The 24,921-nt window shown below is 42.1% G+C and overlaps 1 protein-coding gene and 1 long non-coding RNA gene across 3 annotated transcripts in view; one reads left to right on the plus strand and one right to left on the minus strand.

Moving 5' to 3' along the window:
* MKLN1 (muskelin 1) overlaps positions 1-24,921 on the minus strand; it is a 345,476-nt gene that overhangs the window by 187,143 nt on the left and 133,412 nt on the right. The gene's annotated exons all lie outside the window — the stretch shown is intronic.
* Positions 140-23,069, plus strand: LOC123951364. 2 transcript variants are annotated; one of them, XR_006820463.1, is made up of 3 exons: positions 140-270; positions 11,297-11,381; positions 22,950-23,069. It is a non-coding gene; the product is annotated as an uncharacterized LOC123951364 (long non-coding RNA). The 2 variants fall into 2 exon arrangements; XR_006820462.1 differs by lacking the exon at positions 22,950-23,069 and adding an exon at positions 16,425-16,581.

The following is a 24,921-nucleotide window of genomic DNA, read 5'->3' on the forward strand; positions in this document are numbered from 1 at the left end:
GCCACCGACCGCCAGCAGCGCCCGGAGGAGGGGAGGGGCGTGGCCTGCTCTTAAAGGGGCCGCGGCCTGCCGGGCTGAGCGCTCTCCCCTTCTCGGATCTCGCCCGCTTCTTAGACAGCTGAGGCGCGCGCGGGTCCTCTGTTCTCTCCTAGAGTTTCCATCGCCTAATGCTCCTTAATAGACTGACAAATTGGGACTGGACTGTGAACACCTGAGGGCTGTCCTGGGCTTGGAGGGGAGTGGCGCAAAGGACTTTTCTTACAAGCTGAGGTAAGGAAAAACCAAGTGTTATAAAAAGAAATAAATTGTAGTCAGGAGCCAGGATGGGAAACTGAGAGACCGTCCTGGGAGAAGGGACGTCTTTGCGACTTTGGAAACCGCTGCCCTCTCCCGCGTGTCAGTCCTATGAGGCAGCGGCACTGAAAAGGGAGCTGGCGTGGAAGACCTAGCATCCTTTCCCTCTGCCGCGGTGCTGGTTTTAAATGTCTCGCCCCGCGTTCCCGAGTCACATGGAGACAGGAAAAGGAAATGCTCGGGTGTCCTCTCACCCTGTTCTGTTTGCGGTTTGTGAGGTGCCCTTCCTTGTAAACATTTGTTGCGTGCCCTCTCACACCAATCCGTGCACTCGGCTTGCTCAGTCATGGTATTCACCTACAGACCAGGAAAAACAAAAAACCTTAAGGAGCTGGGGAAGCCGTGTGTCATCGTTTTTTTCCAGTTAAATCTGCCCGCTTTTAGCTCGCACAGAAATTTCGTCCAAAAGTTGAGACAGAACAGAGTTGTAAAAAAAAAAAAAAAACAACCAGAGAAGGAATAACAGCCCAGGTGCTCTGAATGCCATATGGGCATCACGTGAGCTTCTTATCAAAAAAGGAACATTTGCTCCAAATATCTGGCAGCTTTAGATAATGTTCCCATCAGGTACCCGTTTGTCAAGGTTATGCACGCTTAGTTCTTGGCTTAGCCACTGCAGTTAGTCACTCACTAAAGAAAAGGTTCCACCCCGAAAAGCGGTGACCGTGTCTTCATCTCCAACTGACCCACAGAAGAACTCCTGCAAAGAGTTTTCTCAGTGAACGACCAACTGAGTTGACACACTGCAACAGTATTCTCTTCCCGTTATAATCATTAAGCTGCCCAAACGTCCTCAGAATTTTTCCTGACCTCCTGCTACTGTAGGGGAAAACTTAGCAGTGGCCTTTGCTGGACAATCAGATCAAGAATGCCAAAGAAGGGGCACCTGGCTGGCTCAGTCAGTAGAATATCCCACTCTTGATCTTGGGGTTGTGAGTTCGAGCCCCGCATTGGGTATAGAGATTACCTTAAAAAAAAGTTAAAATCTTTGAAAGAATGAATGCCCCCAAAGAAGGCCACAATATGTTAGCTTCTAAAATCTCATGTGCTTTGGGTGTTGCAGCATGTTGGAAAAGTATTTGTTCCTTGAGGGAATGCTATGATCCCAGTGACTCAAGCTGGGAGTCTAGAGATGGGGAAGAGGCCAGCGAAGGTTGGCTCCAAAGATGCTTAGTGGTTAACTTTGGGAAAAAGAGATACTTTGAAGGGGAAAATTTTCAGATGGTGACTCAGTTTGGTTTGTTAGGGGCCCTGAATTCACTAACCACACCTCTTACCCTAATGTAAGTAGAGTCTTTGTTCTTTTCCAGTCATAGAGTTACGGTTTCTGAGTGATCCTTTTATTTTTTTTATTAAGAGTCTGTTTATTTATTTGACAGAGAGAGTCGGGGGGGGTGAGGGGCAGAAGGAAGGGAGAGAGATTCTCAAGCAGACTCCATGCTGAATGCATAGCTGGTCATGGGGCTCGATCTCACGACCCCAAGATCGTGATCTGAGCCGAATCAAGAGTCGGATGCTCAACCAATTGAGCCACCCAGGCGCCCCCAGTGATCCTTTAAAAAAAAAAAAAAAAAAAACAGATATAAGCCAGTTCTTCTTGAGATGACTTTCTGTGACTTTCTATTCCATTTAATACGGAGATCCCTGAGCAGAGGCCTTTCATATCCTGCCTTGATTACCTCTCCAGCCTTCTCTCTTCTTTCTCCCTTACAAGCTTTACTCCTGCCAAACTAAACTAACACACTGAATTGGCTCCTGTCAGTTCTGTGCTCTCTCTGCCCTCCAGGGCTTAGTCGTAGCCAAGCCAGGAATACTCTCCACCATTCTTCACCTGGCTAACTCCTGCTCATTTATCAGATCATTTCATGCTGGAAAATCGTTCCTGATCGCCTATTTTGAGGTTAGGTGCCATTTTCTATATTTCCCTCCTTATCTTAGCAAATAATCACAATATATTTTAATTTCCTCTCTTTTCTATTCTCTCTTCCTAAACTGTAACTCCCATATAGGTAGGAGTTATGCATATCCTGTTCACAGTTGTATCCTCAGTCCTATGAGAATGTCTAGTACATAGTAAGCGCTCAGTAAATATTTATTGAAGAATGAATCAATTACACTTAAAGGGAATTTGGGTTGCAAAGGAAAGAGAATGCCAGAACTTCTTAGACAGCAAACATGTATCTCCTGAGGTGTGATTGCCATGGAGAATGTAAAGACCCAGGAAAGCGTGGCTTTCCTGCAGCAAAGACTTTACAAGTGGTACAATAAGTTCAAGTATTCATATGTTAACATAAATATAGATATGGTGCTATACTGAACTCAAAACTTATGTAAATGTAAAGATAAAATAGAAGACTAAAACATTTCAAAATCTGTGAAAATCTACTAGTATCTCAGGTCTCTTAGAGATGAAACTTAATTTCTTTCTCTGCCTTTGGGGCATTGCCTTATGTGACAGGGTTCATTGTAAGGATACATGGGGAAGGCCTGGAAACTGTCAGCAGCCATTTACTTCCTCTAGGTCCCCCACACTTCAAAGATTGGGACAAACCGGTAGCCTCATGGAGAACTGGATAATAGATCATTATTTTTCCGAGATCAACAGCTCCAGTGACCCAGTCATCTTGTCATCCCTTGAAAGCAATCATCTTTTACTCTCTGATGCCTTCTCAGTATGCTTTTCATAGTACATACTTACCAGAAAAAGTAACTGATTGTATTTGGTTTGTCACCATTCACTATCTTTTCCTATTTAAAAAAAGGGGGGAGGGTATTTATTAAGAGGCTTTGATGTACCAGGCTTTGTCTAGATACTAGGAAGACAGAGATAAACAAGTCAGACAAAGGCCCATACCATTCTGTTACGGTAACATATAATAAATAAGTCAACCAGATCATTTTAGTCTATGCATTTTGAGTACTAAGAAAAGACTACATTGGAGTAATATTTAGATTGGATGGTAAAAGAAAATTCTCTAAGATGGTAATAGTTAAATTAAGCTAATAACCCATACGGTGAGAAAGTGCAAAGGCTGGATAAAAACATTCTAGGCAGAGAGAATAAACGAGTGCAATCATCCTGAGACAAGAAGAGAGTTGGTATATTCAAAGAATAGAAAGTGTGGCTGGAGCATAGTGATGGGGGAGAGTGAAGTCAAAAAAATTGGTATGGTAAGGAGCCATGATGTAAACTATGATGGAGAGACCTACTGCAGAGACTCAAGGCAAGAAGCAGCATTATCCATTTTAGATTTTATAACGTTCACTCAGAAAATGGGTTGGAGAGAGGGAAGAGTTGAAGTGAGGAGACTTGACAGGAGGTTATTATAGTAGCCAGGTAAGAAATGATGGTGGTTTGGACTAACAGAGGAGATGGAGAACAGAGGTTTAATTGGGACATATTTTAGAAGTAAAACCAGCTAGACTTGCTGGTCGGAGGGGAAGGCAGGCAGAAAAGGGAAAAATCAAGGATAATCCCTGGGTTTGGTGTTTGCATCACTAGGTAGATAGTGATGCTTTTATTGAAAGGGGAAGATTTAGAGTTAGAACAGTTTCAAGGTAGAAGGAATCAAGAATTTTGAATTCAGACATTCAAATGGCCAAGGGACACATGAAAAGATACTCAACACCACTAATCATCAGATAAATGCAAATCAAAACTATAATGAGATATCCCTGCATACCAGTTAGTATTACTAGTATCAAAAAGACAAGTAATAACAGGTGTTGGCAAAGATGTAGAGGAAAGGAAAGCCTCCTACATGGTTGGTAGGAATGTAAATCAGTACAACCGTTGTAGGAAACAGTATGGATGTTCCTCAGAAAATTAAAAATAGAAATATCATATGACCCAGTAATTTCACTATTGAGTATATGCCCAAAGAAAATGAAAACACTGATTTGAAAAGATACATGGGGTGCATAGCTGGCTTAGTCGGTAGAGCATGTGACTCTTGATCTCAGGGTCATGAGTTCAAGCCCCATACTGGGTATAGAGCTTACTTAAAAAAATTTAAAAAATGAAAAGATACATGCACCCCTATGTTTATTGCAACATTATTTACATAGCCAAGAAATGGAAGCAGCCCAAGTGTCCATTGCTACATGGAGGAATAAAGAAATATGGTATATGCAGGGGCACCTGGGTGGCTCAGTGGGTTATGATCCCAGGGTCCTGGGATCAAGCCCCACATCGGGCTCTCTGCTAGGTGGGGAGCCTGCTTCCCTTCCTCTCTCTCTGTCTGCCTATCTGCCTTCTTGTGATCTCTGTCTGTCAAATAAATAAAATCTTTTTTTAAAAATGGTATATACATACACAAAAGAATGAAATCTTGTCATTTGCAACAACATGAATGGACCTAGAGGGTATTATACTAAGTGAAATAAGTCAGAGAAAGACAAATGCCATATGATTTCACTTATATGTGAAATCTAAAATACAAAACAATGAACAAACAAGCCAACAAAAAAACATTCTTAAATACAGAAAACAAACTGTGACCAGAGGGAAGGTTGGTAAGGGGATGGGTGAAATGGAAGGGATTAAGAGGTACAAAAGAAAACAAAACAAAAAAAAAGGACAAAAACAAACTGTGACCAGAGGGAAGGTTGGTAAGGGGATGGGTGAAATGGAAGGGATTAAGAAGTACAAAAGAAAACAAACAAAAAAAGGAAGTCTGGCATCAGTGTTATACAGGGGATGTCTAATAGATATCCAAGTGGAATTGCCAAGGATGTAATATGGAGAGTCTATATTGGTCAGAGTCTTACATCTAATCACCTTAAAGGCATTTGGCCTTCTTTTTATCTAACCCTCTAGTGGTTGCTTATTTTGCCTCAGGCACTGATTCCTGAGTCAGTAAATTTTTCTCTGCGTAGCAGAATCACTGTAGCTCCAAGAAGAAACCATCGGTGGCAGCCTTCTGCAGAAGAGGATGTACAGGCTCGGGAATAGTCTATGGAAAGAAACTTAAGAGTATGTTTTGAAAATCTTAGTTTTGTTCCTAGGCCTGGTACTTTTCTAGCCATGAGAACTTGGGAAAGTCACATAACTTATAGTGGTGGAAAATCAAAACCCCTATAAAATTTTCCACCCCTATAAAATGAATTTAATCAAATCTATCCTGTCTACTTCACAAAGGAGTTTTGAAGATCGAGTGAAGGAAGAGAACAATTATTGAGTACCTAGCTTGCCTACTATGAGATGATGCAAGTTCTCATTTAATCCTCAGAGAAACTCTGTGATACAAACTTTTTTTTTAAAAGCACATGCTTTTTTTTTTTTAATATTTTGTTTATTTATTTGACAGACAGAGATCACAAGTAGGCAGAAAGGCAGGCAGAGAGAGAGAGAGGAGGAAGCAGGCTCCCCGCGGAGCAGAGAGCCCAATGTGGGGCTCCATCCCAGGACCCTGGGATCATGACCCGAGCCGAAGGCAGAGGCTTTAACCCACTGAGCCACCCAGGCACCCCTAAGATATAAATATTTTTATCTTCCTTTCACAATCAGAAAAATAAGACTCAGAAAAATTAAATACTTGTTGTCTTTGGTTTGCTTCTTCACATGTGTGGGACAGAAGGGAGTGAGGTGGGGGTATTCATTCCTCTGACTTCCTTCCTGTAAGGTCACTCTGGGCTGACTGGCCCTTTTGACCAGAAGTCACAAGTCCTCTTCCCAAGTGGTCTCTCCATGTACATAGCTCTCTGGTTCTGGGTTCCAGTAACCACTCCCACCCCTTGCTTCCTGCTGTTTCCTGGTGTGTTCTTGCACTTTTATAAATAGTCCCTTTATTAAACCTCTTGCATTACCCAACTTGAGAATGCCATCTGTTTCCAGCTGGGACCTTCACTGATACAGTAACTTATCCAAGGAGGTTTAGCTAGTCAGTGACAGAGCCAGAATCTCTTTGGTTCAAAAGCTGGTCCTGTTCGATTGCATCCCATTCTTCTCAAATGGAAAGAGACAGAGTAAACTATAAAGTACTATTCAGATATATATAAGATGTTGTCAAATAAAAAAAGACCACCGAGAGTTAGAAGGCAAAACAAATTTGGCTGATTTATTTATTTCCAGGCAAAGGAACACATCAGGCTAAGGGGGAAAAGAAGGTGTTTTTAGGGGCGCCTGGGTGGCTCAGTGGGTTAAAGCCTCTGCCTTCGGCTCGGGTCATGGTCCCAGGGTCCTGGGATCGAGCCCCACGTCGGGCTCTCTGCTCAGCAGGGAGCCTGCTTCCTCCTCTCTCTCTCTCTCTCTGCCTGCCTCTCTGCCTACTTGTGATATCTGTCTGTCAAATAAATAAATAAAAATCTTTAAAAAAAAAAAAAAAGAAGGTGTTTTTATTTTTTTATTTTTGTTTTTTTTAAAGATTTTATTTATTTGACAGAGACACAGCGAGAGAGGGAACTCAAGCAGGGGCAGTGAAAGAGGGAGAAGCAGGCTTCCTACTGACCAGGGAGCCTGAAGTGGGGCTTGATCCCAGCACCCTGGGATCATGACCCGAGCAAAAAGCAGACACTTAATGACTAAATCACCCAGGCGCCCCCAGGAAGGTGTTTTTAATTATAAGGAAGGGTTTTCATGATTGTTATGTTCACTAAAGATTAAAATATACCCTCTAAATGAGCTGGAATAAATCAACAGCTCTATACATGATTAGTTAAAACAAGCCTTATACTTCAGTGCCCAGGAAAAAATAAATCTTCAGAAAGGTCCCGTAAGGGTCTTATTTTAGCTGACATGGGGTCGTGTAAAGTTCATGGTTTTTTTAACGGTTTTGGGTGCTGAGGAAAGTAGAAGCACAGTACAGCATTCAGTGTACCATCTCCTCAGCAAGCTCTGCTGTAAATGTAAGAATTCCCTTTTACAATATTTGGCCACAGATGAAGAAACTAATACCCAAATATGCTGGATGTGATGTCCAAGGTCATTTACACAACTGGCCTTTTGCAGATCTGACTCCATAACCCAAGTACCTGATTCTCAGTGCCTTTGTTCCTCATGTAATCAATGGGAACTTTTTAGGACTACTCCTACATTATTCTTCTTTATATTCTCCTTAACTAGCACATAGTAAATACTCAGCTATCTCCTGAACTGTATGTCTTAGTTCCTCCTGAGTTTCTTCTCACCAATTGTCTTGGGCAGTTAAGTCTGCTATAACAAAACAGCATAAACTTTGTGGCTTAAATGACACTTATTTTTCACAGTTCTGGAGGCTGGGAAGTCCAAAATCAAGGTGCTTGTAGATTCAGGATCTGATGAAAGCCCTCCTCCTGATTTGCAGACATCTACCTTCTTGTTTCTGCTCCTGGCCCCCTAAAATGCATGTCCTTCTCACATGCAAAATGCATTCATTTCATCCCAACAACCCCAAAAGCTTAGCTCATTCCAGCATAATGTCTAAAGTTCAAAGTCTTTTCCAAATATCATCTCAATCAGATATGGATGAGACTCTTCTGGAAGCAGAACTCTTCTCCAGCTATGAACCAGTGAAACCAGGTAAGGTAGTTGCTTCCACAATACAGCAGTAGGAGAGGGAAAAGACAGGCGTTCCCACTCCAAAAGGAAGAAATGAGAAAGAAGGAAGGGAGGGTTGAGTCCCATGATAACCAGCCAAACTCAGCGAGATCTTAAAGCCTGAGAATAATCCCCTTTGGCTCCTTACTTTGCTTTTAGTACTGCCTCTTTGGCTCCCTGGAATGGTGACCCTGCCTGCTAGTGCTCCTCCGCCCTGCCAGAAACTTACCTGGTGCTGGTCACACCCCCAGGACTCTGATAGCCCCGCCCCAGAGCGGTGGGTGAAAGTCTGTTTAACAGAAGTGGTAGCTTCCTCTCGAAACCCTGATGGCACCCCTGATCTCTGAATTGTATTCAAGGTCATTCTTTTCCTGTCTTGAAGAATAGCTTATGTTCCAACCACATAGCTCTGTGGTCCTGGTCCTGTAAAATCCAAGACATCCAACAGCCTTTCTTCATTCCATCTATGTCCATCCCCTTCAGTTCACACTGGGGTATCCTTGCTGAAGTGGCTGATTAGGTCTGTGGTTCACATCCACACTAATCTCCTTATCAAATGGTCAGCCAACCGTACCCTCAGTGTTCTCTTCAAACCTGCTTTCTCGTTTCTTGTAATGTGGACAGGCTTAGAATTTTCCAAATCTTTACATTCTCCCTTTTTGCATAACAGTTCCCTCATCAGTTCCTGTAAGCAGTGAGAGGAACCAAGCCACTCCTTAAATACTGTGTTTAGAAATCTCAGCTAGATAACCAATTTCATCACTTGCAAGTTCTACCTTCACAGAACACAAGATCAAGAACACAAATTCTTTAGCACTTTAGACAAAGATCACCTTTCCTCCAGTCTCCGGTAACATGTTCCTCATTTCTGTCTGAAACCAGAATGGCCTTTACTGTCCATATCTCTAGCAACATTCTATTTGTGTATTCTCTTAAAAAATGGCAGCTTTCCAGCTCTCTTCCCTCTGAGCTCTTGCCAGAATCACCTTTGGTAATCCCTCACAACAATAATGAGTTTTTCTAGCATGTACCCCCAAACTCCAGCCCCTACTCATTACCCACTTCCAAAGCTGCTTCCACACTTTTAGGTATTTTTTTGCAGCAGCACCCCCACTTCTGTGTACCAATTTTTGTCTTAGTTAGCTTAGGCTACTGTAACAACGATAGAATAGACTACAAGGCTTAAAGTTATTAACCTTAATAAAAGTTATTTTGCCAACAAAAGTTGATTTATTCAGAAATAGCAGAGAATTACAGTTCAGGACATGGAAGCTACAGCAAAACCATAGACAAGTCCAGCAGGCAAAGGAGAGGGATGTTATTTAGTTGAAAAAGAAGTTGGAAGGGTTGTTTTGAATGAAAGTTCACTGGAGAAATGAAGAAATGGAGAAAGTCAGGGTGATGACTTCTCATTAGCTGATTTGCAGAGGAAGTCAATGTCTTGTAGGAGATGCAATGTACAGCTTTTCCCTCTTGGGGCCTATGACTGATGATTCTTTCCTGGTGATGATTCTTCTGTTGGGGAGTAATTGACACTTCCGGTGAGAGAGTGTAACTGACAATTCTTCCTATAACTGACATTGGGTGGTCTATCTATCCTCTGTCTACCTTACTAAGGTTTTCTTTCACTAATTTTCACACAACAAATATTTATTTCTCACACTTAGTCCGGGAAGTCCAAAAATCAAGGCACTGGTAGTTTTGGTGTCTATAGCCTTATTCCCTGTTGGTAGAGGGATGCCCTCTTGCTGTGTGGCTGAGAGAAAAGAGTTCTGGTCTCATTCCCAGGTAAGGGCCCTAATCCCATCAGGAGGCTCCACCTTCATGACTTCCTCAAAATATAATCAGCTTCTAAAGGCCCCACCTTCTAAAACCATCACAACAAGGGGTAGGGGCTTCAACCTATGGTTTTGAAGAAAACACAAACATTCAGTCCATAGCCCTAATTTATGATTATAGTTTAACTTAAAGGAGTTTGCTTAGGGATCATTTATAGATCAGAAGACCGAAAAGAATTAAAGACATGGAGACTATCCATTCATTTTTGGTTAGTAAATGAAGAAAATCATCATGGGGATTAGAATTTGCCCCCAGATAATTCCCATTGAGAATTTCTTGCATACCAGGAATATGCATGCATTATCTCCATGAACCCTCACAGCAGCCCTGCAAGTAAACTCTCTTGGAGGTCAAGATTCGCCAAACTCACATGTGCCCTGTTACATAATTCTCAGATGTATACATTCAGGATTCAGAAGGCCAAGAGAAATACATGATGTATTCGTAAGACTACTGGTTCTGCCTTCATCTTAACTTTTCTCACAGTTGCTGTATTAACTCATTTCAACTTTGCTGTTGTTTGGAATCATTTCTTTCAGCACAACGCTGCCAGAAGGAGTGGATGAAAAGCAAATACCAGCAATTTATAAGTAAGGGGATATCCCCTTTATTTTTTAGGACAAAGGAACTTCAGCCAGCCCCAGTGGGGCCTCTGTGCCTTCCCAGGTGAATGATGAGACTGGCTTCAGGTGTGAAGCTCAGGTCTGTCTTCTCCCAGGAGATGGCAGCAGCAGCCACCGCAGCTTCAGTCTGCTGGAGATAACAGAATTCCTCCTTTTGCCTGTTGGCATCTAAGCCTAGAAATTCCCGGTATTAGAGACCGCTTTATCCCCGGTTTGCTGAGCTTGGTTGGAGCTGAGACACAGGCCGTGGAGGAACTGGCAATGATTTGTCATCTCATAAGTGCCTGGTTTTTTGGTAAACACTTTGGTCCAAACTGTGACCTTGAAGCATGTGTGAAGGAGGACCAGGAAGTCTCTGGCCAGGGAAAAGAGCTTCAGAAAGAAACAAATACGCTTGAACCTTGAAGCCGGGTTAGGGGCACCAACTTCCCTCCTCACCCTTGTACCGTCAAAAATCCACGTATAACTTTGGACTCCCTAAAAAACTAAAGTACATATATCTGTTGTTGACTGTTGACTGGAAGCCTTAGTGATAACATAAACAGTGAATTAACCCATATTTTGTATGTGTATTATATACTGTATTCTTAATGCTAAAGTAAGCTAGAAAAAGAAAACATTATTAAAACCATAAGGAAGAGAAAAATACATTTATAGGACTGTACTGTATTTCTTTAAAAAAAAAAAAATCCACATAGAAGTGGACCCATGCAGTTAAAACCCATGTTGTTCCAGGGTCAACTTAAACACTTCCATCCACACAGGCATAAATGCAGAGGACCCCAGCTCACAGTTTGGTGCCACACCAAAAACACAGATTCTCCACCCAGCTTCTCAGCTACCAGCCAGCTGACCTTGTCACAGAATCTCTCAGAGCTGCAATTTCCTCCTCGACCTAGTGTGCACTCTGATGTAAAGTGCCTGCTAATTCTTAAATTATGAGTTACTGTACTTTTATTTTCAGGATTAAGTGAAGTTGGGCCTTCGCCCTTTCAGAATTTGAAAAACCCCAGACACAACCAGTGCTATGGGATCCAAGTTAATCCCAGGTGAGCACATAGGTGAGCATATATCCTGGTTTGGCAAAAACTGCCAGCTGCCTGGGAGGTGGGCAGGAATCCCAGGAGATGTCTGAATACCACACAGCTAGGGATGAAGTGTCAACTGCTGGGGGTTGCTTTTCAAATTACCGCATCTAAATGAGGCTGACAAAATAATATTCCAAGAAGCAATTAACACTGACTCCTAGTGTATTTGGAAGCCAGAAGTCCTTTTGGGAAAAGTGAAATTGTCTCAGAAAAAAATGAACCCACCCCTCTGGGTAGAAATGTTTAGGGTTTAGGGGATTCTTTGTTTGTTTGTTTGTTTTTAAGATTTTATTTATTTATTTGACAGACAGAGATCACAAGTAGGCAGAGAGGCAGGCAGAGAGAGAGGAAGAAGCAGGTTCCTCGCTGAGCAGAGAGCCCGATGCGGGGCTCGATCCCAGGAACCCAAGATCATGACCTGAGCCGAAGGCAAAGGCTTTAACCCACTGAGCCACCCAGGCGCCCCATGGGTTTAGGGTATTCTTAAGTCAGGATCTGTCAATGCTTCTGTCCCACTGTCACGTTCAGAGGCTTAACTTGGTTTTTGTGAAGGAGAAAATGGAACGAGCTCCTCTCATTTCCTCCCTGCTTCATCCTGCTTCTCTCACCATCATTGCCTGAATGGCTGCAATGTCCATCCATTCATTCAGTAAATATTTACTGGTCTCTTACCATGTGCCTCATACTGGGAATATAGCTAGCTATTAAGGAGTTCACAGTCACCTAGTTAGGTATTAAATGGGTTAAATATACAAAGTAGCCAGAAAGGATTAGCATATAAATATAAAATACGAAGCAACAATAGTGGCCATAGTGGTGGGTAACAGAAGCATTGTCTTCATAAGGAGCCAATATCTCCGCAGGCCAAAGATCTTTTCTATCTTTAATAGATAATATCTTTAAAACTATACCCAGAATATAGTAGAATCATATAGACTAGGCCTGCAGTTATTGGCCCCTGCCATCTGTCAAGGCAACCCTTCTTTCCTGTTTCACAGAAAAGTTGTCATAGGAGAATCCCTTCCTGGACTAGGAAACTTACACTCCAGAAAGCCACTTTAAATGGAAATATGTATATGTTAACTGACCTGAAAGGATCCCTGACTGGGGACAGCTTCTCCCTTTATGTTTCCTGTGTTAGAATATCAGCACAGGGGGTGGTCAGGTTAAATAAGGTTCAGTGTCAACTGAAACAGAGGGAACGGAAAGACAATGACAGAAGACGGAGAGCAAGTGATGGCAAATTCTAGATGGCTCTGCACTAGAAAAAAGAACCAGATCCAGCATGCAGAGCAGGTCAGAGAATAAGGCAACAGAGATGTCATGGGACAGGGGACTCAGCTATTTAGTACAACAAACAAACAGAAGAAGCAAACCAGTTCTCCTGGTTCCCCAACATCTCAAATCAATCTGAGGTCAACTGAAGTTTGTCTTCAAAGAGACACCAGTTATCCTCATACCGTTGGATTTGGGCCAAATCATGTCTCAAATGCAAATTTTTATAAAGACCTTTCTTATATTGATCATTTTATTTTCTTCCTGTATATTTCTTTTTTTAAAAAATAATTTATTTATTTGATACACAGAGAGAGAGAGAGAGATCACAAGTAGACAGAGAGGCAGGCAGAGAGAGGGAGGGAAGCAGACTCCCCGCTGAGCAGAGGACTCGACGTGGGGCTCGATTCTAGGACCCCGAGATCACGACACGAGCCGTAGGCAGAGGCTTAACCCACTGAGCCACCCCAGGTGCCCCAATCTTCCTGTATATTTCTATATAAGCTCAAAATTATCTCCTTTACCCCCACCTCTACAACCAGTTTCCAGCAATGTCAGTTACTAAACATATAGCTCAGAGTGTGAGAACCTCTGGCCTTTGGTCTAATTTTATGCAATTTAATGCTCAGGTCACTTCTCTCAGAGCCCCCAAAATAACCAGCATTATACTGGGATTCTCTCATGAGCACATTCAGAAAAGTGCCTCTAAGCAGTGGCTCTCATTCTTGGCTGCCTGTTGGAATCCCATGGGAAACTTGTAAAAATCCCCATATCACATCCCAAAACAGTTACATATTAGGGGTGGGACCTAAGCATTGATATATTAATTTTGAATTTCTCAAAAGCGTTCTTTTATTTTTCCCTTTCCCTTAAAATCATGGATGCGGCTTTATTCACCAAAGGTGCTGGCCTGGGACTGGTTCCACCAGCCAGGATTTTAGTTCCTCCAAAGATTTCTTTTTTTTTTTTTTTTTTTTTAAAGATTTTATTTATTTATTTGACAGAGAGAGAGATCACAAGTAGGCAGAGAGAGAGGAGGAAGCAGGCTCCCCGCGGAGCAGAGAGCCCGATGCGGGGCTCGATCCCAGGACCCTGAGATCATGACCTGAGCCGAAGGCAGCGGCCTAATCCACTGAGCCACCCAGGCGCCCCCCTCCAAAGATTTCTATGTGCCACCAAGGTTGGGAACTTTTCCCCCTTACGTCTTAGCAGGAAGCTGTTGGTACCTGACAGCTAAGCTCTCCTCTGTTTGGAATTTCTCCTGAGAAGTAATCATCAAGAAACCAGATGCTGCGATGGCAGCTAGCTTGGACATCCACTTAGTTGCAAGATTTCCATTTTGACTCTCCCACTTTGTCAGTTAAAACGATTTGGGTACTTAAAGTTGTGACCAATAGTTAATCGGTATTTTAAAGAGAATTAATAACAGGTGATGCTGGTGTAAATGCCACACTCTAGAGACCCACATTCATCCTAATGCTTCTTTAAATCCCCCACACTGTGGGGGTTCCTGGAGGGCTCAGTCAATTGAGTGTCCACTTCTTGGTTTGGCTCAGGTCATGATCTCAGGGTTGTGGGATTGAGCCCCACATTGGGCTCCGTGCTCAGTGTGGTGGGAGGGTGTGTCTGATTGGGATATTCTCTCTCTCTCTCTCTCTCTCTCTCTCTCTTTCCCTCCTTCTGCCCCTTCCATGCTCTCTTTCTCAAATAAATAATTTTTTTAAAGATTTTATTTATTTATTTCACAGACAGAGATCACAAGTAGGCAGAGAGGCAGGCAGAGAGAGAAGAAGGAAAGCAGGCTCCCTGCAGAGCAAAGAGCCCGATGTGGGGCTCAATCCTGTGACCCTGAGATCATGACCTGAGCAGAAGGCAGAGGTTTTAACCCACTGAGCCACCCAGGCGCCCCTCAAATAAATAATTTTTTTAAGAAAGAGAAACACCCCCCCGAAAAGAAAGAGAAATCCCCCACACTATGTCCTTTTCCTCTCCTTCTTTACCCATATTTCTCTTTCCCTCTTTTCCTTTCTCCTTCAGCTGTTTTCCCACACTACGGTCTTCTGTCCTGTTCCTCTTACCCCTTGTTGCTTTCTCATTCCCCTTTGCATCTCCCTATTCCTTCTGCATCTGACTTGACTTCTTTTACTCTGTCACCTCCCTCTAACCCACAACACATACATCTCCTCTCCTTCATCTTTTCCACTTGCTTCTCCTTAATGAACTATACCATAGAACAAAAACATTGTCAGACATTTATAATTACTAAATAGAGTACTTGTTAACTTTAAAAGCAGATAAGTTCTGGGGTGCTGGCTGACAGCTGGTAGAGGGTGGGACTCTTTGATCTTGAGATCATGAGTTCAAGCCCCACGTTAGGCCATTGGGTGTAGAGATTACTTTAAATAAATAAATAAAAATAAAAGCAATGAAGTTCTGAAAATGCTGTATTTGTCTGTCCGAAGGGGGGTGGGTGTGGGAACTTGTTTGTAGTTAGCTTTCTTTAAATACTACTATATGATTTATTTTTCTTATAACTTCCTTTCTTGGTCTTAGGTTACTTTATTCATGTAGTTCAATGACCCTCAATCCAAAAATGGTTGTTTGTTCTTCAGCCCAACAACAGTAGCTGTCATCCCTATAAAAAGAGAAACGAGCTAAAAACAGTAGAGTGTATACACCCTGAATTGCATATTCAGTTGCAAAATCATCATTATCATTATTATTGTAATTACAGAGAGGAGGCATTTAAATAATTGTTCAAAGTATCTTCTTGAGGAAATAAGGAAATCAGGGCCAGCTGTCACAAACCAACCTAAAATAATAATCCTGTATGTGCATTTTCAGTATGCATAGCAATGCTACAGTAACAAATTTGTGCATTCATCTAATGTCCTTAAGCATCCTGAAAAATAACAAACCTTGATCAAATCCATTGTCTCACTTGGTAACTGACCTGCGGTTTTTTGGTTTTTTTTTTCTGTATTTTTTAAAAAGATTTTATTTATTTATTTGACAGAGAGAGATCACAAGTAGACAGAGAGGCAGGCAGAGAGAGATGAGGGAAGCAGGCTCCCCGCCAAGCAGAGAGCCAGATGTGGGGCTTGATCCCAGGACCCAGAGATCATGACCTGAGCCGAAGGCAGAGGCTTAACCCGCTGAGCCACCCAGGCGCCCCGACTTGTGTTTTTAAGCAGTGTTCCTGAACAATCTTAGACTCAGAAGCCAACAAACACAAAATTGCACCATCAATTCAATGACTAATCGGGGTGGTGAGCTAGTATCCCCCTGTTATGTTATGGCCACAAATCTAGTTACTCGAGTAGAAACAGGGTAGATAGATCAGCAGACAACTAAAACGTATAGAAGAAATAGCCACAAAAATAGACACATTATACTGACTTGAAATTTGTAAACAAACAGAAACTATGAGAAAAGGGGGAAGGTCTTGTTTTTACTTTAGTGAAATCAGCCAAAAGTATTTGAGATTTTCTCTTCCCAAGATACAGCTGTGAAATGACTAATAGGAATTAAGTGAGCCTGCACCAAGAACTGAATGTGCCGCTTCACTGGGAACAGAAGATGTTCCCCTGATAGAGGCTGTCCTCTCAGATGAGTACCTTGGGTGTTTTAAAAAGGAGCTGCCAGACGCAGATATGGTGCATTTACAAAGAACAAGAATTATCCATGCATCTTTGCAACTTTTCTCATATCTTGGTCCTTTTGGATCAGGTGTATGTCTTCAATTCCATGTCCCTGAAGAAACTCCGGAGAGAGGGAAGAAGGAAGGAGGAGAAAAAAAAAACTTCCTGTCACATTGTTTTTTCCTTGGTGGGCTCCTGTTACTTTCCAGTAGGAGTCTTGCTGAACACTTGGCCTGAGCAACTTAAGAAGGGTGAGTGACCAATACTTAAGAAGGTTAGTAACTGCTCTGATCCAGCCTTCCCAGGTTCTAAAAATCATACAACTAGTTGTAATGGATCAATATTATTTGAATGCTTGCATCCCCAGCTAAAATCGAGTTTCCCACACACAGCCTTATCCTGTTTCAATAATTAAAAATTTTTTTCTACTAAAGTATCAGAAGGGATACTGACTGACATTTTGAAAGATGTTTCAAAGCACAATCTGTGTATTTCATTTCATTATAAAACACCACAGCAACATAAAAATAAATTCAAACTTCAAAACTTCAAAAAAGTTAACTATTATTATTTCTATGAACTATCTATGTATTCTTCCCCTATAAGCATATATATACACCACTTTTACACAAAGCAGACCATATAATAGACAGTGCCCTGTTGTGAGATAATAGAAAAAAAAAAAAAAATATATATATATATATATTGGGGGTGCCTGGTTGGCTCAGTTGGTTAAGCAATCCAACTCTTGATTTTGGCTCAGGTTGTGGTCTCAGAGTTTTGAGATTGAGCCCCACGTCAGGCTCTGTGTTGGGCCTGGAGCCTGCTTAAGACTCTCCCTCTCCCCTGCTGCTCCCCACTTTCTAAAAAAAAAGAAAAATATATATATTGCTTTCTAACCCCCAGTTCCTGGCACAGAGCTCCCAAAGCCCTTGATAAAAAAATTTTTTTAAAGATTTTATTTATTTATTTGACAGAGAGAGATCACAAGTAGGCAGAGAGAGGGGGAAACAGGCTCCCCGCTGAGCAGAGAGCCCGACATGGGGCTCGATCCCAGGACCCTGAGACCTTGACCTAAGCTGAAGGCAGAGGCTTAACCCACTGAGCCACCCAGGTGCCCCCCTTATTAAATTTTTAGGCGATGAGAGCACTAGGAGCATCTTTTGTCCTAATATTTGGTCTTTGATCCCACTTCCTGGCACAAGTTCTTAAATCCCTTTGAATTTCCCAGCAGTGTTCTTTGTTCTAGTGAGGTGGGGTCCTGGATAGCTCCTGAATAGGGACTGGTGCCCAGAAAGACCAAGCCATGATTATAAGCTTGGAATTTTCAGCCCTATCCCTCATTCTCCAAAGACAGGAGAAGGGCTGGAAATGGAGTTAATAATTGATGATGCCCATGTGATGAACCCTCCATGAAAATCCCAGTAGTATGGGGTTCAGAGAGCTTCCAGATTGGTGAACACATCCAGCTACTGGAAGGGTGGCAACCCAATTTATTAGGGACAGAAGATTCTGTACTTGGGGCCCCCCACCCCAGACCTTGCCCTGTGTATCTCTTCATCTGGCTGTTCATCTATATCCTTTACATTATCCTTTATTTCATAATAAACTGGTAAACATAATTGTTTCCCTGAATTCTGTGAGCTGTTTTAGCAAATAATTGAATCTAAAGACCAGTAGGAGGTCATGGGAACCTCTGATTTGTAGCCAAGTCAGACAGAAATTGTGGATAACTTAGGGACCTATTACTTGAGATTGGCTACAGTTGCCACTTTAATGTACCAGGGTTTGATTTGAATTCCACTATGTCATACAGTACAGGTTAAACAATTGGGTTTTACTATGAAAAGAGGAAACTGATAAAGTCAGAGTCCTTAAAAAAAGGGAGGATTTTCTTATTGTCCCTGGCTGACTTGCTGGTCCCATAGAATGGTTTGTGTTCCAGGGAAGGGAACTCTGCCTCTCTTTTGATTTTTTTTTTTTTTTTAAATATAGAGCAAGTAAGTGTGAGAGTAAGCCTTACCAGTGGGGAATAATCAGACTGTCTTGGCATCAGGCAGCCTGGACTTGAGTGTCAACTACTTACCAGCATGAGCTTATAAACACATCTAGACTTTTGGGCCCCTGGGATGTTACACAAGTGAAGTCAGTGGTCCCATGGGAAGTGGAGCTTGGGGACCGTTCCTAAGGCTGGGAGAAGCCCCCTTAGCCTCCAGCCCCCCATACCTGGTCTGAGCTAGCTCATTGTCCAAGCAATGAAGAATGAGCACCCAGATTCATTTAGAACAAGCCTACTCTTTGTATCACATTAAATTAATTAAGGAGTCAGGAAATGGAGATGAGGTTAACTCTTTTTTTACTCCCAACTCTTTATTTTGAACATTTTCAAATCCACAAAGGTCAGAAGAACGATACAATGAATGCCCTTACATCCTTCACCTAGATTCATCAATTGTTACCATTTTATCATCTCTGCTCTATCTCTTCCTATAAATATACATTTTTGTGCATTGAAGCATTTGAAAGTACGTTGAATACTTTATGATGACTCACTAAAATAATTCAGCATCCATCTCCTAAGAATAAAGGCATTCTCCTACATAACTGCAATGCCATTTTCAGACCTAGGAAAATTAATGATTTGATATCTTTAATTCTGCATTTAAATTTCTCTAATTGTCCTCAATGTCTTTTATGGCCATCTTTTTTTTGTTGGATCTAAGATCTTAGCAAGGTTCATACACTGCATTTGATTTTGTCTCTAGTCCAGGGCCCCAGGGTGAACATTCAGCTTTTCATTGTCATGACTGGGATGTAGTGGTTAGAGACCACGGATGACTGCTAAGTGTCCCACAATACATAGACAACCCCCCACAACAAAGAATTAGCTAACCCAAAATGTCAATTAGTGTTGAGATTGAAAAACCTTGTTCTAGTCTATCTAGAACAGTCTCCTCACTTTTTTGTTGTTGTTTTTCATGACACGGACTTGTAATGCCCAAGCTGGTTGTAATATAGAACGTTCTACACTCCAGGATTTTCTGATTTTTTTCATGATTAGTTTACATTTGAACATATTTGGCAAGAATAGTACATAGATGATTGTAATGATTAGTTATTACTCCATACCAACCCACCCCCAAATTCAGGGGCATTCTACCATTGACTAGGTAGGTTCTGGGCTGGGCTCAGCTGATTTTGGCTGGATTCATTAATGGATCTGTAGTCATTTGGCAGGTTGACTGGGGGCTGGCTGGTCTAGGATCCCAGGTCAAGTGGGGTGATTGGGCTCAGCTTCATTCATCTCTCACACTTAGCAGGCTAACCCAGGCCTATTCTCATGGGAGAGGTAGAGTCCAAAAGAAAGTGGAAGTATGTAACATCTGTCAAGGCCTAGGCTTGAACTGGCACTCTTTCACTTTAACGGCATTATATTGGCAGATGAAGATAACAAAGCCAGCCTATATTCAAGTGATAGAGAAAGGAACTCTACCTCTTAATGGGAGTCACATTGCAAGGAATGTGCATAAGGAGGGAAAGAATCTGGGCCTATTGCAATCAGTCTATCAAAGTGATATGTACCTCTTATAGCATCATATCAGAAAGAAAATGATGTCAGATTGTCCCACTATTAGTGATGTTAAGTTGTGATAACTTGATGAAGTATCCATGCTTTGGATATGTGGGGTGATTGCTTTGGTGCCCTGCCACTCTGTGTGCCATTGTTTTAGTTTCCTAGGGATGTCATACCAAAGTCCCCACAAATTGAGTGGCTAAAACAACAGAAATGTATTGTCTCATAGATCTGAAGGTGAGAAGTATAAAAACAATGTGTTGGCAGAGCTCTCTCTGAAACTTTTAGGAGAGAATTCTTCCTTGCCCCTTCTAGCTTCTGGCAACCCCAGACATTCCTTGGCTTGCAGCATTTCAATTCAGCCTCCATATTCACATGGCATCCTCCCTGTGTCTCTGTGTCTTCACGTGACCATCTTCGTGGAAGGATACTAGTCATACTGGATTAGAGTTCCATCCTATTCCAGGATGACCTCATCTCTTAACAAATTATATCTGCGGGCGCCTGGGTGGCTCAGTGGGTTAAGCCGCTGCCTTCGGCTCAGGTCATGATCTCAGGGGTGCTGGGATCAAGTCCCACATCGGGCTCTCTGCTCGGCAGGGAGCCTGCTTCCCTCTCTCTTTCTCTCTGCCTACTTGTGATCTCTCTCTCCCTCTCGCTGTCAAATAAATAAATAAATAAATAAATAAAATAAATTAAAAAAAAAAAACAAATTATATCTGCAATGACCCTATTTCCAAATAAGATCACATTCTAGGGTCCTGCGGTAGGACTTTAACACACCTTTCTTGGGAAACACAATTCAACCCATAATACCCATCAACCCTTCACCTAAAGGTTTTATCCATCCACATATAGTCTGACTGAATGAGTTTATTACATTGCAGATTGCATAGCAGTGTTTTTCTTAAACCTCATCATTTCTTCAATATTTATTAGCTGGGATTCTTCTGAAAAGAAGAAAGTTTTGTTTTCCTATTTCATACCCCATCTCTTCTCTCCTCCCCCCTTATTAGTCACTTTGAATGTGTGGCTTTTTCTTTATATACAACCATCATTTTTATACAACCATACAAACAAAATTGAGGTGATCAGATTGTCTCAAATTTGACTAGCAAGAGTCCCTAAAGTCAACTCTTACTGAAAAATATACAATAAGTATTTAAGCTTTCATTGAATTTAAAATTCTTCTTATTAATATGTAACATGACTACTCCCACTAATCTATCCCATAGGACCTACTTCTACTGTCCCCATAAGTCAGGGCTTAAATTTTCTCCTTGGGGAGGCTATGTGATTGTTCCCCAGGGGAAAAGTCTCATCATCGTTCCTAAAGTACAGCCATTTGAAAAAGTAATAATAATAAAAAACACTCTGTCATTGATTGAGTATACTGTTTTACATATGTTATTTGAAATGTCATAATAAGTCTGTGCCTAAGTGATGTTACTATATATTACTAATGAGAAATCAGAGGTTTAAAGTGAGATACTGGAAAGAGTATGGATTTTGTAAACTGGTGGTTTGAATCTTGGCTTGTATTGCCTACCAGGTATGTGATCCAGAGTCTCTGTAGGCATAGGTTTGTTTATCTGTACAACAGTGATGAGGATACTTGCCTAACAGGTCTGAGCCCCGCTGCTTACCTGACCTAGAGAGGGTGTCCATTAGTTCTCCCTTTCCATATCCTGCTAACTTCTAGGTCATGCTGGATAAGTGACAGTACCACAGAGTCCACTAGCAATTAATTAGGCATCGATCAATTTCATTAATTCAGATTATGCTCCCTAGGAATTAGAGATAGCTCAACCTAAGTGTTAGCTAAAATTTACCTTTAAGTATCTTTGGGGAAGAAAAAGTTTACTCATCCATTTCTTAAACCATATTGTGAGAAGGAAGTCATATCTATTCAACTTAAGAGAACAACTTTTGGGGAGATCTTTTGCATTCTACATGCATATTAAGAAGCTCATTTACAAATCAATCTTTAAAATAGACTCATTGTTCATCTAAAAACAGTATAGTCATTCATCCCACAAATGGTATTGAGCACCTCCTATGTCCCATGTAATGTTCTGGGCACTCAGGATACACCAAAGAATAAAACAAATACTCCCGGGGCCCCTGGGTGGCTCGGTCACTTAAGCATCCAACTCTTGATTTTAGCTCAGGTCATGATCTCAGGGTCATGAAATCAAGCTCCACATCAGGCTCTGTGCTGGGCATGGAGCCTGCTTAAGATTTCCTCTCTTTCTGCACCCCTCCCCCCACCCTGCTCATGCATGCTCGCTCTCTCTCTCAAGAAACAAAAAACAAACAAACAAAAAATCCCAATAGCCTTGCCCTTATTTACCTTTTCCTTGGGGGAGATAGGTGAAAAACACATAAATCTGCAAATTTTATTTAGCATTAGAAGTAGATACGTGCTAATGAGAAAAAGAAAGTAGGGGTGTTCAGAAGGGGACTGCAGTTTGAAATAGGGCTTGTCATCATTCAAAAGGTGATACTTCTAAAGGAAGACTTAAAGGAGGTGAGGAGAGTGGTCAGGTGGCCCTCTGAGAGAACAGCAAATACAAAGGCCCTTGGGCAGGAGCGGAGGCACAGCAGGGAGGCCAGTGTAGCTGGAGTGCATGAAGGAGGGGAAGTGTGCTATTTATCTAACAAACACTTAGCTAGTCCTTGCTAGTAGCAGTATTTTAAAGCACTTAAAAATATTAACTAATCCTCCCAACAACTATGTGGAGTGGATATTGTTTTCTTTTCCCAGATGATAAAACTGAAGCACAAGAAGGTTAACAAACCACCCCCGAATGATGTAACCATTGGTAGGGCTCAGTAGTCCATCTCTAGAGTTTTGGGGGGCTTTGCAGCACCAAAGGGTGCCATCCTGCCTCCTAGCAGTAAGAGATGAGGTTCAGTAACGGGGGACGGGTTCCCATAGGTCGTCAGAGGCCATTGATAAGGATTTGGGATTTTGTACTGAGCGATAGGGATTTTGAGCAGAAGAGTGATATGTGTTTGTTTCTGTTGTTGTTCCAGAAATTTCCAAATCATTTACATACTTTAAGTATTTAAAGTATCTGGCATTTCCTATGCTGATGCAAATTCAAAAGAATCTCAACTTCTGGAAAAAAAGAAAACTTGATATGTGGAATCCAGAGATGATATCCCATCAAATACCATTTGTGTAAAGAGGAATGTCTTCTGTTCTAAAGCCTTACGAGTACTCTTTATTGTAAACACCTAGCAACACATTACGTATTTGACTGTTCTTTCTTGGGGGGTACCAGGGCAAAGTTTAGACCAAAAACTTTGTTTTCTTACTTCAAAGGGAGAAAAAAAGTGTATAGAACCAAATGGACTCTTTAAGATATGTCCTGTTTCCTATCAAAAAAGATGGGTTAGTGGTGCTGCTCTCTTGGGGCTTAATATGTCAGCACCCTGTATGGGGCCACCCACCTTCCCTGGGGCTCCATGACTTCAAGAGTTGCAGTGATCCAGGGGAGCTGTCCTTCAGAGGAATTAAAGGACTGAGGTGTGAGTCACCAACCCCGCTCCAGGAGCACTTAGGACCAGTGCTGACAGAGTCAATCTGGAGAAGAGAAACCTGGGAAGGTTACAGTCACCCAGGAATGATATTAATGATCATAATTGCTAGTTTATCTAGCATTTACTGTATGCCTGGCACTGTACCAAATGCTTCGGAAGCATGAACTGTAAAGTATCATCATCCCCATTTTATGGATAAAGAAACTAAGACTTTAAAAGATGAAATTAAATTGCCCAATATCAGGGTGCCTGGGTGGCTTAGTCAAGTAAGCGTCTGCTTTTAGCTTAGGTCATGATCTCAAAGTCCTGGGATCAAGCCACCTGTCAGGCTCCCGGCTCAATGGGGAGTCTGCTTCTCCCCCCACCCCCGGCCTCCCTCCCCCACTTTTGCACGCATGCTCTCTCTCTCTCTCAAATAAATAAATAAATTTTTTTTTTAAATTGCCCAAGATCACACACAGCTGCATTTTAAGCACAGCTCTGCCTATCTTTTCTTCCTTTATTCCATGCTCTCCGGAAATGTAATTCTCTATGGCTATTCCTTCTGTAACTCTCAAAACATGGTCTTTCTGGGGGTAGTCCAGTTCTGAATTTCCAACTGCCTTTTGGACATACCTGCGAGTTTCAGCCATATCCTTCCTTGTAGCGTTGAGTATATCAGACACATCTTATGCGCCTCATCAGATTCTCTTGTCATCATTTCCTTGCTTACTCTGTCTCTGCCTCTGCTGCAACTGACGTGCTTTCCTTGGGCCCATGTAGGCCCCAAACCTAAGGCTGGACCTATCTGCCACTTTCCCGGCCTCATCCACCAAACCATGAATTTCTGGTTTCCCTCTCTACTCCCCAACCAGGATTAAAGGCCATACTAGAGAGCATGTGGCTTGCCAAGAGACCAACAGTGGGATCATATTATATAACCTAACAGTGTGAGGAACGTAACTCCTGGTGTGGTGAATCTTGATCAGTGGTTAAATGGGAGGGAACCACAAAGATAAACTCCTTTTCCTTTCTCCCTCCTAAGAACCTACCTGAGCATGGTTTCACCGTATAGCAAGCATCTGGAGGGATTCTACACGGACACACAGGTCATAGCTCAGATATTTCAGGCATCATCTTGCAGTGCTTCCTGTCTTTCTCTGTCTCCCTTCCCTTTTTCTCTCACTCTTTCTGCCCTGGCATTGCATCTCCTAAATAAAACATGAGCGTTAATTCTGGGTTTGAGTTCTATTTTCTGTAAAACAGAGGCTAAGATTTTCAGGCTCCATTTCTCCAAGTGGAACCACCACTTCCTAAATTCTCCTGGCTTAAAGCCAGGAGTCCAAGAGTCCAAAAGTGTATTCTAGAAGATAATCATAGCTGATAATAAACTTCAGTCTTGGGGCGCCTGGGTGGCTCAGTGGGTTAAAGCCTCTGCCTTCGGCTCAGGTCATGGTCCTGGCGTCCTGGGATCGAGCCCCGC

Source organism: Meles meles, chromosome 10 (genome assembly GCF_922984935.1).
Source record: "Meles meles chromosome 10, mMelMel3.1 paternal haplotype, whole genome shotgun sequence".
NCBI lineage: Eukaryota > Metazoa > Chordata > Mammalia > Carnivora > Mustelidae > Meles > Meles meles.